Consider the following 11,259-nt stretch of genomic DNA (forward strand, 5'->3'; position numbering starts at 1 on the left):
GACGACACGAGTGGCAGAACGGACCGTAGTATGAACAGCAGCGACCCCGGTAACTACCGTATAGGAGGAGACGGAAATTGTCCCAGTGATTATGTCGAAATATGAGCACCAGTAAGACCACAGTCTGCTCGCCCAACTAACTAACCAATAGAGAGAGAAATCCATAGTTAACAGAGGAGAACCGTGACGTCGTATGCAAATAACAACTACCATCTGCCTGTACTACAGAAAACATCCATCTAACTACATTATTAGTACGGTGTGACTACCTACATCGACCGTGTCCCATTCCGCTATTAATAAACGAAAGAAGGACACCTATGCAAAGGTCAAAACACGTAGACTCATTAGAGTCCTTTTACATGACGTAACATAACGACATATCACCGGAAAGGTGTAGGAGGATGACGTTTAGGCCAACTACAACTGAAACTGACGAGTGGCAAGGAGACCGGAAGGACAGAAGACAAAGAAATTGCCGGGATTATCAGGTTCCCGGGGGTTCCCTGGCAGAAATGCCCGTATACCCGGCAACAAGGCTGGACACTACTGAAAAAGAACCGAAGCTTTTCGGAAGGTATGTGGCAGTTAAAGGTTATTCCTCAGGATAGAGGTTCGTTCACAACGTGCCGTCGGATATGAAGGACTTTCCACACCCGGGGGTAAAGGTTCAGAAAGGACTTCTTCTTATACACGGAAACAATGACCCTTTACCGAGAAAAAAGCACTTTGGAAAAAATTCGACTATTGATGGAAGAAACTAAGGTGTTCTGGAGGTTTAGAGAGTGTCTCTTAGAAAGTGAACAAACCAACTGGAACAACATCCTGTTCGACGCGGAGGAAAAAGGACGGCCAATCGACGGAACGATTTTCTCAGACACGGTTTTACAACGTCTGAGGGTCCCAGGTGCTTCCGCATCCAAAAAGTGTGACCGAAGGAAGAAACCGAAACTACACCTGGGCCTTTTATCGTTCTTGTGTAGATAGAGGCCGAGAGTGGTCCCGTCATCAGAGGACCAATTCGAGTGCGTCACGTAACTTGATGACACAAACAGACTGGCCGGCGGAGAACCGGAAGCGTGTACGTACTAACCTTTGTAACAGATAAGACACTTAACACTCGTCGACCCAGAAAGACTTGTAAAACCGGAACAGTAAGAGAAAACGCAGAAATCGAGGCACCGGCGAATTGATCTGTAGGTTTGTATCAGGTCTTAAAAGGTATATTTTAGTGGATAGAATACTCCAAAAAGACGGTTTAGCTACCTTGAAGTTATCACGCACCAGGAAAACGTCTTGTATTACCGAGTTACTTCGTTGTAATGAACTACATGGACGATAAGTGACAGTCACCAACGTTAATAGAAGCGAGCAACTACACGGTGTGCCCAACCGGTGAGCAGCACCAAGTCACAATCAACCGGATTGCAGTAGAGACTGTGGAAAGGCTACTCATACAGCAATACAATGCAGACTTTCCTGAGCATTACTACAGTGACAAACTGGAAATATCACAGGAAGACAAAAAATTAATCAGCTCTGTGTCCAGCTCAATCCATCATGCTGAAGGACATTATTACATCAATCTACCTACAAAGACATCATTGGTCAGCTTGCCAAACAATAAGTATGCTGCAGTGCAGAGAGCAATTAACCTAAAGAAGAGACTCAACAAAAAACCCAAATTCCACCAGGAATACACAGTGACCTGCTAAGCAAGGGATATGCAGTCAAGATGCCAGAGACACAACTGAGCCGGCAAGACGACAGAGTGTGGTATATCCCACACCATGGTGTGTACCACCCACAAAAGAAAAAACTCTGGGTGGTCTTTGACTGTGCTGCAAGTTTCCATGGAACTTCAATCAATAACGAATTGCTTCAGGGTCCTGACCTTACAAGCTCCCTCATCGGAGTCCTGACACGTTTTAGACAAGAGCATGTTGCAATGATGGCAGACATAGAAGCCATGTACCACCAAGAGTCCCAGAAGAGGATACAGACCTCCTGCGCTTTTTGCAGTGGCCTAATGGAGACCTCACACAAGAAATGGTTGATTACAAAATGGTTGTACACATTTTCGGCGCCACCTCGTCGGCCAGCTGTGCTAGCTTTGCCTCAAGAAGAGCAGCAGAAGAAAACAGGACTGCGGCATCAACTCAGGCCGTAGAGACAGTTCTGAGGAACTTTTACGTTGATGACTGTTTAAAGTCGGTCAGTAGTGACTCTGAAGCCATGCCTCATTTGTGAATAGGACACTTTAATTTTGCAGTATGGCACAATGCATTACAGGGCGCTTGTTCATCCCTTAAAATACGTATATTTAGTTTGTTTTATGGAAATCCTATGTCAAGGGGTGTAGGTGGATTCCTCCCCCATAAGTAAATGCAAATGTTTTCTTAGGAGTATAATTGAGCTATTGTTAGCCATATTTTTGTTTGGAAATGACTCTTGTTATTATTATTAATTATAAGTCTTCCCGCCTGTATAATTAGGGGCCAGAATGTAAAGAGAGCCATTTAGGCACATTATTTTATGGTAATGAATTATGTTTTTGTGAGCGAATTGAATATTCTTTATTTTTTGTTATTTATAGAAAGCAATCTTAGGGGTGTGCTCGGGTATAAATTACGCTGCCAGCATGACACAGCAGGAAGTCTAGAGAGCCAAGTTGGGAAAAGTTTTTGACCGTACAAAATCCGTAGACCTGAGGGAATCTTGTGTGTTTTTTTTTTGTTTTAAATATCTGTGTATAATGTTGCCGTCGGCAGTGGGCCGCCAGCCTGATGTTGACCTCTAAATAAAGGCACCTGAATGGAAAACCGAGCCAAGTGTCTTAATTTTTTTTTTTTGAATATTACGCGAGTCAGTACTCGACTCGCCTCATAGACTAAGTGGCCTTCTTGACATTGATTGTTTCTTTTGGACAATTGGCCACTAAAAGTAATCATTAGGCATCAATTAATCATATTCTCAATTTTTTTTTAATAAATTCAACAAACAATTGTATACGGCCCTGCATACGCCTCAGTTTGGTTTTCCATCCCTTCGATCCAAACAGCTGTAAACATCGCCCTTCCCCTTGGCAGCATACGCCTTCGCTTTGGCCATGATGGCTTGGCCTCCATCGCCTTATGAAGCAGGTCCGTCCCTTACATCAAAGATTTTCATCAAACTCTTGATCGAAGCTGGGTGGTCGGAAAGACGGAGCAGCTTGATACAGATAAGAATATAATCTCATTTATACTCTTTTCTGTATCAACTGTCTGCCGTCTTCCACACCCCAGCTTGATACAGAGTATTGAGAAAATCTTTGATGGTAGACGGGGGAGCCTGTTCATGAAGGCGATGGGAGGCAAGCATCATGCCAAAGCTGAAGGCTGTAGCTGCCACAGGGAAGGGCGATGGTTACAGCTTTGATCGAAGGGATGGAAAACGCAAACTGAGGGTATGCAGGCTATACAAATTGTGTTTGTTGAATTTATAAAAAAATTGAGAAAATGATTTAATATGCTAATGATTTTACTTTTAGTGGCCAATTGTCCAAAAGAAAAATATGTTCAAAGGCCACTTGTCTATAGGAGCGGAGTTCGAGTATGTGACTCGCGTATATTCAAAAATTAGACACTTGCTCGTTCCATTCAGTGTTTATTTAGAGGTTCAACATCAGCTGGCGGCCCGACTGCCGACGTGCACATTTCACACAGTATTTAAAACAAAAAGAAAAAACACACAAGATCCCTCGGTTTACGGATTTGTCGGTCAAAACTTTTCCCAACTTGGCTCTCGTAGACTTCCTGCTGTGTCANTCTATTCTTATGTAACAATACATGAAACTATAGGTGTTAATTGTGTCTAAATAACTCAAAATTAGGTATTTATATCTTAGAATATGTTCCCTATTTTAAAGTGAAGTCTTGTTCATAACCAATAAGCTAGTAGTTTGACTCTAATTAACCTGAACAGGTTCCCTATTCTAAAGTTGCCTCCTCTTCACACTTTGTAAATGCATTATAGCCATAGCCGTGGGAACATGTTTCAAATGGGGGGTGCTGTGGGGATGACACCAGGGCCGGTTTTGATCCATTTGCTGCCCTATAGGCAAGATTTTAGCTGGCAATGAAAAACCTCTACAAAAGCTACAAACAGAGAAACATATTGACATGGTGGACAGCTTATATAAAAAGGCTTCAAATGTATACTATTTAGTATTGCATGAACATTGAACATGTTTTAATTGGGGGGTGGAATTCACATCCTCTAGGGGGGTCCGGGGTGNATTTGTGATCTTACTATGTGACCTGCTTGCAGTGTTGTAGTCAAGTCACCGATGGTAAAGCTTTCGTTTTGCACTTTTATTTTGATAGTAATAAGATCGGGACTCTTATTTTGAAGGAACTTTTACCGGTTTAATCGCTTTACCGATAAAGATTAAGCCCCAGAAAGCACATGGCTACTTAGCATGCAAAATTACTAATTCTGCATGTTAAGTAGCCATGTGTTATCGGCTGTGTGAAATACAGCACGATGCAGGGTGTGTCTACTCTCTAGACATCTTTAGACTGGAATAGCGGGGCCCAGTACGTGAACTCGCCTCGCAGGTGCACACGCCAGGATAGAGGATATCACATCAGACTCCAGAGAAAACTTGCTGGAGTCCGAGTCCAAGACAGAGCGTCAATGTACAAGTCGAGTCCGAGTCATCGTGGGGGGAAAAATTCTGGAGTCCAAGTCACCGTGTGCGAGAATTCAGGAGTCCAAGTCCGAGTCGCGTCAATCAGTTCACGAGTCCGAGTCAAGTCACGAGTCCCGAAAATCGGCACTCGAGTCAGAGTCCAGGACTCGAGTACTCCATCTCTTCCTGCTTGTATGTACAATAGGTGTACTGTTCTCTCTATGTGTTGTACTGTCTCAGTGTGAACATAGATTAAACAGCCAGCCAAACTATTTTGAGATCCAGGGAATGAGCAGCCATGCTCCTTTATTGACTTATTTGCAGTCCACTAATGGAGTGAAACTATATAAAAATACCAACCCACTCTCTTCAGTCTGCCTACAAATGACACGACTTTACACATTGGAAATGCGTGCAATAGATACGCAGAAGTCCGATTTTGCGTGCATATGATACGCTAACCATTCCCATTGAGATCTGAGGCCGAGTTTTGCGTGCATATGATACTCCCACGCAGTGGCGGTTCTATACCAATTTGACTGGGGGGGCCAGGCTGGCGCCAGTTATTTTCTGAGGGGGGCACAATAAATGCGGGACGAAAAAGACAAAGACAGTATTGTAGTGCCGAGAGACGGGAGTCGGAGGCGGGGTATCGAAGGTACAAGCTAGACTTTTATTTAACATCAGGACAACATGTAAAACAGCTTTCAGCCCGGGAAGATAAGACCGGGGGAAACAGGAAGTCCGGTCAACTCACTATGTCCGTGCGGAACAATACCCCAACCCATAGTTCCGTGGGTGAATAATGTCAATCACCACACAAGCCCCCCCCAGAATTCACCCATAGTCAAAACCCTCGCGCCTGGGAGGAAGTACCGCCCGACCCCGGCGCGTACGGACCACAGGGGCCGATCAGGGTGGGGCCGCAGGCGAGGGCAGGGATGCCAACGANGCTAGTTATGCATTTCATCTTGGGTGCAAGTTCCTCAATGTTTGAGCTCAGGCTCTGAGCTGAGGAGATCCTCAGGATTGAGTGAAGGTGTGCGTGCAATATACCGGCGGGCCAGATCTAATAGTTATTAGAAATTATCCTGTGGGCCGAAATTAAATCCACCACGGGTCTGATTTGACCCCCGGGCCTTGAACCGCGGAAACGGAGCCCTCAAACGATTACGCATCCCAAAGTGGGAAGGTTTGGTAGTGTAACGCTTGCGGCACCGTGTGTACGCCCTAAACGGTCATAGCCCTGCCTCTCCCCACCTCTGCTACTCACCCCTGCGTCACCCGCGTCATTGCTGATGCGTTTCGCCAACAACAACGGCGGATCACAGGGTTGCGTTCGTGCTCCAGACGCTACTGACCATGATACAGATTTTAATGCAACATTTACAGCTCCTCTACCACAACCATCAGCAACAATAATAATAATATAATAATCGTCAATGGTCTTATTTGCTGCTTTTGGTGTATTTTGTGGCAGAAATACAGCGCCACTTACAGGCCCGGCATATGTACTACAGTGGACAAGTGTACAGTGTACAAGTGCTACTGAGGTGTCCCTGAGCAAGGCACCGTTCCCTACACACTGCTCCCCGGGCGCCGTTCATAATGGCAGCCCACTGCTCACTAGGATGGGTCAAATGCAGAGAAATCATTTTGTTAAATAGTAAGTAGGCCTACTGTGTAATGACAATAAAAGTAATTGTCTGCCGATTCCGTGTGGAGGGAAGACTTTTTTGATATCGACCTCGGTTCGTTTTCGTTTCCGTGTGGACGGGGCCTAAATGAAGTATGGATATTTACCCGCGTCAGTAGCTTACAAAGTTGTTCTGACTGGTCTCCTGTTTTTGCTTTTAAAGGCCCTGACCACCAACCATCTAGAGAACATCAGAACAATCATTGGCTGGGTCTTGCAGGTGATCAGAGAGCAGCTCTACTCGTGGCTGGTGCAGCAGGGAGGCTGGGTGAGTGATGTGCTACAATCATTCTACATGTTGGTTTAGAACTGTATGGAGCTACTAATCTTTCTTTGTCTGTTTGATGTTTCCAGGAGGGGGTGATCCGAGGTTTTTCTCAGTGGAGGACAGTAGCCATAGTAGCATCAGTAGCATTGGTAGCAGCTATTGTTTACTACAGGAAGACGCGCTGAGAGCTAAACACCTCACCACCAGGGCTGCAGTCCCATCTCCTGGATAAATGCAGCGTGTTAATAAAGACAATTTCTGGACATTATTTACAACAACTCCATCTCATCAACCAGCGGAAGTCAAGTACTGGACTTAGAGAGGGGGGATTCTCTCTTCACAGGATTCCCTGGAACATAATTGGAATGCTCTCAGCAGTGGCTTTCAGGAGATGGAGTAACAAACATGGGACGTATGTATAGAGGTCCTGAAACGGAAAAGAGACCAGACTCCACCTGAACCAGGTCTCAGGTCCACATCTGCTATTTAAACTGGACCTGAGAGGGTATACCAATATTGGAAAAAGGAAACAACATATGGTGCATCATAAGTCAGCCAATCAAAATTCATCACTGATTTCTGTAGCTTTATCATGTCAGCCTGTGCTGGAAATGTTAATGTGTTTCAGCCCAGAGGCTACGCATTTGGCATGTGGTTGCACAGAAAGAGCTGAGGTCATCTCCATCCAGCTGTCTCAGGCCCTCGCACCGTGTCATGACATTGTAAATGTTATCAGTGAGGCAAAGTCCAGTGTCTTTAGGGGGGAAAGGTCTACTGCCAAGAAAACACGGCTTTAAGTGTCCTGAATATGTGACTGAATTCAAACTGCTCGTTATGATTTCTAAATAGCTTGGACATTTCTTACCCAAATGATTCTTCAGAGTTCTTGACTTACCTCCTAAAGTTTTAATGTACCTATTTATATATAAAAACTCAAACCTTTCCCTACTGAGTTGCCTAAAGTTTATTCTGATAATTCAACCGAAGAGTTTGATGTCAATCTTTATCTATCTAATGTTGTCTATGCAGGAAACTAATGGGACTCTTAACACTGGGGCAAAGTCCTCCGACCACCCTGCTGTAAAGGTGTGGGAGTTACAGGGAGAGATACTTTATGGCAGGTGCTTTCATATAGAGTCCATCCATTAGCTCAGGACCTGTGGTCAGCTGACCATCACTGGACTGTGAACACTGGCTCGAGTATGAATGACGCAAGGACTTTTTAAAACGCCTTGACGTAGCATCTACAAACAGAATGATCTGCACCCGCAGTGTGAAGCTCAAAACGAGGTGCAGGGAGGATTGTTGTAGGCCGACCAGCAGGATAATCTCCGAACATAAACACCACTTTCATCTTTTTAAGTTGAAATGCAATTGCCAGATGTAAAAATATGAGATTATGCTATAAGTGACTATCACACTGAGTGCATCATGTCAACACCGCTTAGCAAAAGGTGGCTAATGTTCTTCGTGATGACGTTTAGCAGTCTCATGTAGCTATTTCTTAGCAAACACAGATTTTACGATTCATAAAATCTTCGGACATTTATCAGTGGGGTATTTACGGTTTCAGAAAAAACGTTGACTTTGACATTAGGACACTTCCTTTATATATCTGTTGCCCCTGTGAATGCAACAGGACCAACATCTGTAATAAAAAGGGAGACTAAGGACCAGACTATTATTGTACAAAAAACATTCTCCACAGCTCTATAGAAAACCTCCTATATAGGTTCATTATTTAAACTAATGCTTTTTTGGTTATTGCGTGTCAGATGATGTGATGGATGGTTTCCATGGGAACAGTCGGTAGCCTATAGCAGAGCCAGATGCTGTTATCTGGTGCCATGAGATCTTTTGTCAGGGATTTTTGCTACCAAACTGATCTTGCACTTTGTGGGGGATATCAAACTATTTATCTGCTGTTCTAAGGTGTTTGTAATGTGACCCGATGAATAATTTATTGTTAAAAACAATGATCTCATTGGATTCCATTTCTATGAATTAATAAAAAAAATGTGTTTTACCACTGCTCTCTCTTGTGTGACTAGCTCATATTAGTGAAGCCATTTTTGAATGCACTGGTCAATTTCAAACATTTTTGGCTTTTGTTATTTCCGTAGGAAGTCATTTTTTAGACTAGTGGAAAGTAAACATGCACAATGCACATTTAGATGTTTATTTTGCTGACTTTGTCTATTCGTATCCGTACATTTCCCCTCAAATCCCCAGAAGTAAGTGTTGATGATGCTTCAATTGCATAGTTAAACATTAGGAAACGGTAAAGGGGTAATAACCAAATGTAAGTAAATAACTGGGGAAGTTTAATTCAGATATATCTATTAGTTCTCTTCTTGTTATCTATCATATTTTATATATGTTGTTTTTTGTATTTATTCATTTTAAAGCACTTTGTTTTGAAAGATGATATATAAATAGCAACGGGTACTATTATCAATATTAAGCTTTTCCAGCTCCACAACTAGACTTCCTCTACTGGTATCTTAAGAAACAGCAGTTCAGAGTTCACTCAGAGTTCATATGTATTCACAGTGAACTGTTGTTCCTTCTGCCATGTTTGCTCTTGCGTATCTCAATCTTCTCTGTGTATTGAAAAAGTTTTAAAATGTATTATTTTTATCATACGTAAAAAATATTGTCTGATAGTATGTCTGCATGATCCTGCCAAGACTTTATTTAAAGGGGACCTATCATGCAAAATGCACTTTTGTACGTCTTTTATACATGAATATGTGTCCCCGGTGTTCCAGGGAACTCACCAAGTGTCAGAAAACACAACCCTCTCTATTTTCCTCCATACCCAAATCTCTAAAAACGGGGCTGCAACGGATCTGATACAGACTGATCTAGATTTGAACACTGTCCTGACGTCAGGACGGTGACGCTACGGCTATTGGTCAGTTGAATGCATTGATTTAAATTGACATGCATCCGCTAAGAAAAATAGTCCGTTGTTACTGTTTGAACTAACGTGGCAACGGCAGGAACTGCTTCGATAGTGTTTTTGAGGAGCTTTTTGATTACAGATTTGAAAACATCGTTGCTTGCTTTAAAAGTAGCACAATTCATTATGTCAAACCTTGGAAAGTATCTAGATATCCCTGCCCTAATGCCAAAGTAACTGCACACTGAATATGTGTCCTCTGCAGGGGGGCGTGGTCAGTTGCAGCTCAACAGAATCAACTCCCTGCAAAAACAGGGCTGGAAAGAGCAAAAGACCGAAATAAGGCATGGCTAAATGCAGGATCTGTTTGATATTTTGAAAAAAAAACTATATTTATATACTTTATATAGGTATGGCACTACAATAATATGTTTCAAATATAGCATGATAGGTTCCACTTTAAAGAGCATCTTGCAGGGTTTTTTGTTTTCTACATTTATGCTCTTAAACTTGCTGGAAAAATTACAATTAAAAAAAGTGAATGTAGGATTTGATATGTTTTACGGGACATAAGGGCAGGAATTCAGAGGGAAAGGAGCAATTTTGAGCTCTGCTCTCTAAAAAGACGCTTTTTTTTAAGGTAATACGTCAAACCGCGTCATATTACATCACAAAGGGTAAACCATCTCCTTCTCTCCTGACCGCGGGGTATAGTTTAGTAGTTGCGTTGAGTTGAAGCGGTTTTGTTTTAGTGAAGCTGGTATTTTTCGGTAGTTTTTACCATTGTATGTTTCACCATTTTAACATGGGCAGTATTCATGTTTTGTGCAGGTTGCACAAATACCAGCTGTCAGGACACCGAGTCCACAGTTTCCTCACGGAAAAAGACCGGAGCTAGCGTTCGTTCCTGGGTGCGTGTGCATCATCCCACCTTCCCTGCAGCACATTACTCTCCACAGCTTTATCAGGAAAACCGTATTACATCTCTCTCTTCTCCCCCCCTTCACTGCTCTCTCTCTCTTCCTCCGGTACACGGCAACCGTAAGAATAGTGTGGAGTTGCATTTAGGTAAAACGCTGGTGGTGCGCCTGTATCTGCTCCAGCCGTCTCCTTGTGTTTGTTTGTTTCCCCCTGTCCATTGTGTTGTTTTGTGTGTGCCGGTTGGTTGGGCTGTTCACTCCTGGCTCCCGGCTCAATCTCCACTCACTGCTGCAATCAGCTGTGCACCCTCGCCCGACTACCTCACCCTGCTTCCATCAAGCCATTTACCACAGGCATATCAACGGGAGGGCATCCACAAACCCTTTCTCCCGCCAGATCGTCAAGTTATACAGCGTATCTCGCGTCTCCCTCCGTACACAGCACCGTGTGTGCGGAGTTGCATTAGGAACGCGAGATACGGCTGATACTTGCGCATTAGTTTTCTGGTTTATGGATCAGTATCAACAGTCCTGCCAGTAAACGTTACTTATATTATCAATGCTACTTTAGTTAATAGCCTGATAATATGAATAGCTTAACTCACAATGTTGTGATTGACGTTAGCATAACCCATTCTTTATACAAACGGACGAAGTCAAATCAAGCAATCTGATTGTTCTTAGCGTGATATACTAGAGCGTTATACCACGGGTAGAATTGTAAATTACTTTTCACAACAAGTCAGTATCCCTCCGCGTCTGAGAAAAACAGGATACCGTTGGGCCCTTGCTTTC

General features: G+C 43.3%; 2 protein-coding genes across 2 annotated transcripts in view; one reads left to right on the forward strand and one right to left on the reverse strand.

The window, feature by feature from the left end:
* tmem200b (transmembrane protein 200B) overlaps positions 1-11,259 on the forward strand; it is a 461,151-nt gene that overhangs the window by 45,280 nt on the left and 404,612 nt on the right. The gene's annotated exons all lie outside the window — the stretch shown is intronic.
* pcdh1a (protocadherin 1a) overlaps positions 1-11,259 on the reverse strand; it is a 148,969-nt gene that overhangs the window by 23,660 nt on the left and 114,050 nt on the right. The gene's annotated exons all lie outside the window — the stretch shown is intronic.

Source organism: Notothenia coriiceps, unplaced genomic scaffold (assembly GCF_000735185.1).
Source record: "Notothenia coriiceps isolate Sejong01 unplaced genomic scaffold, NC01 NC01_scaffold00036396, whole genome shotgun sequence".
NCBI lineage: Eukaryota > Metazoa > Chordata > Actinopteri > Perciformes > Nototheniidae > Notothenia > Notothenia coriiceps.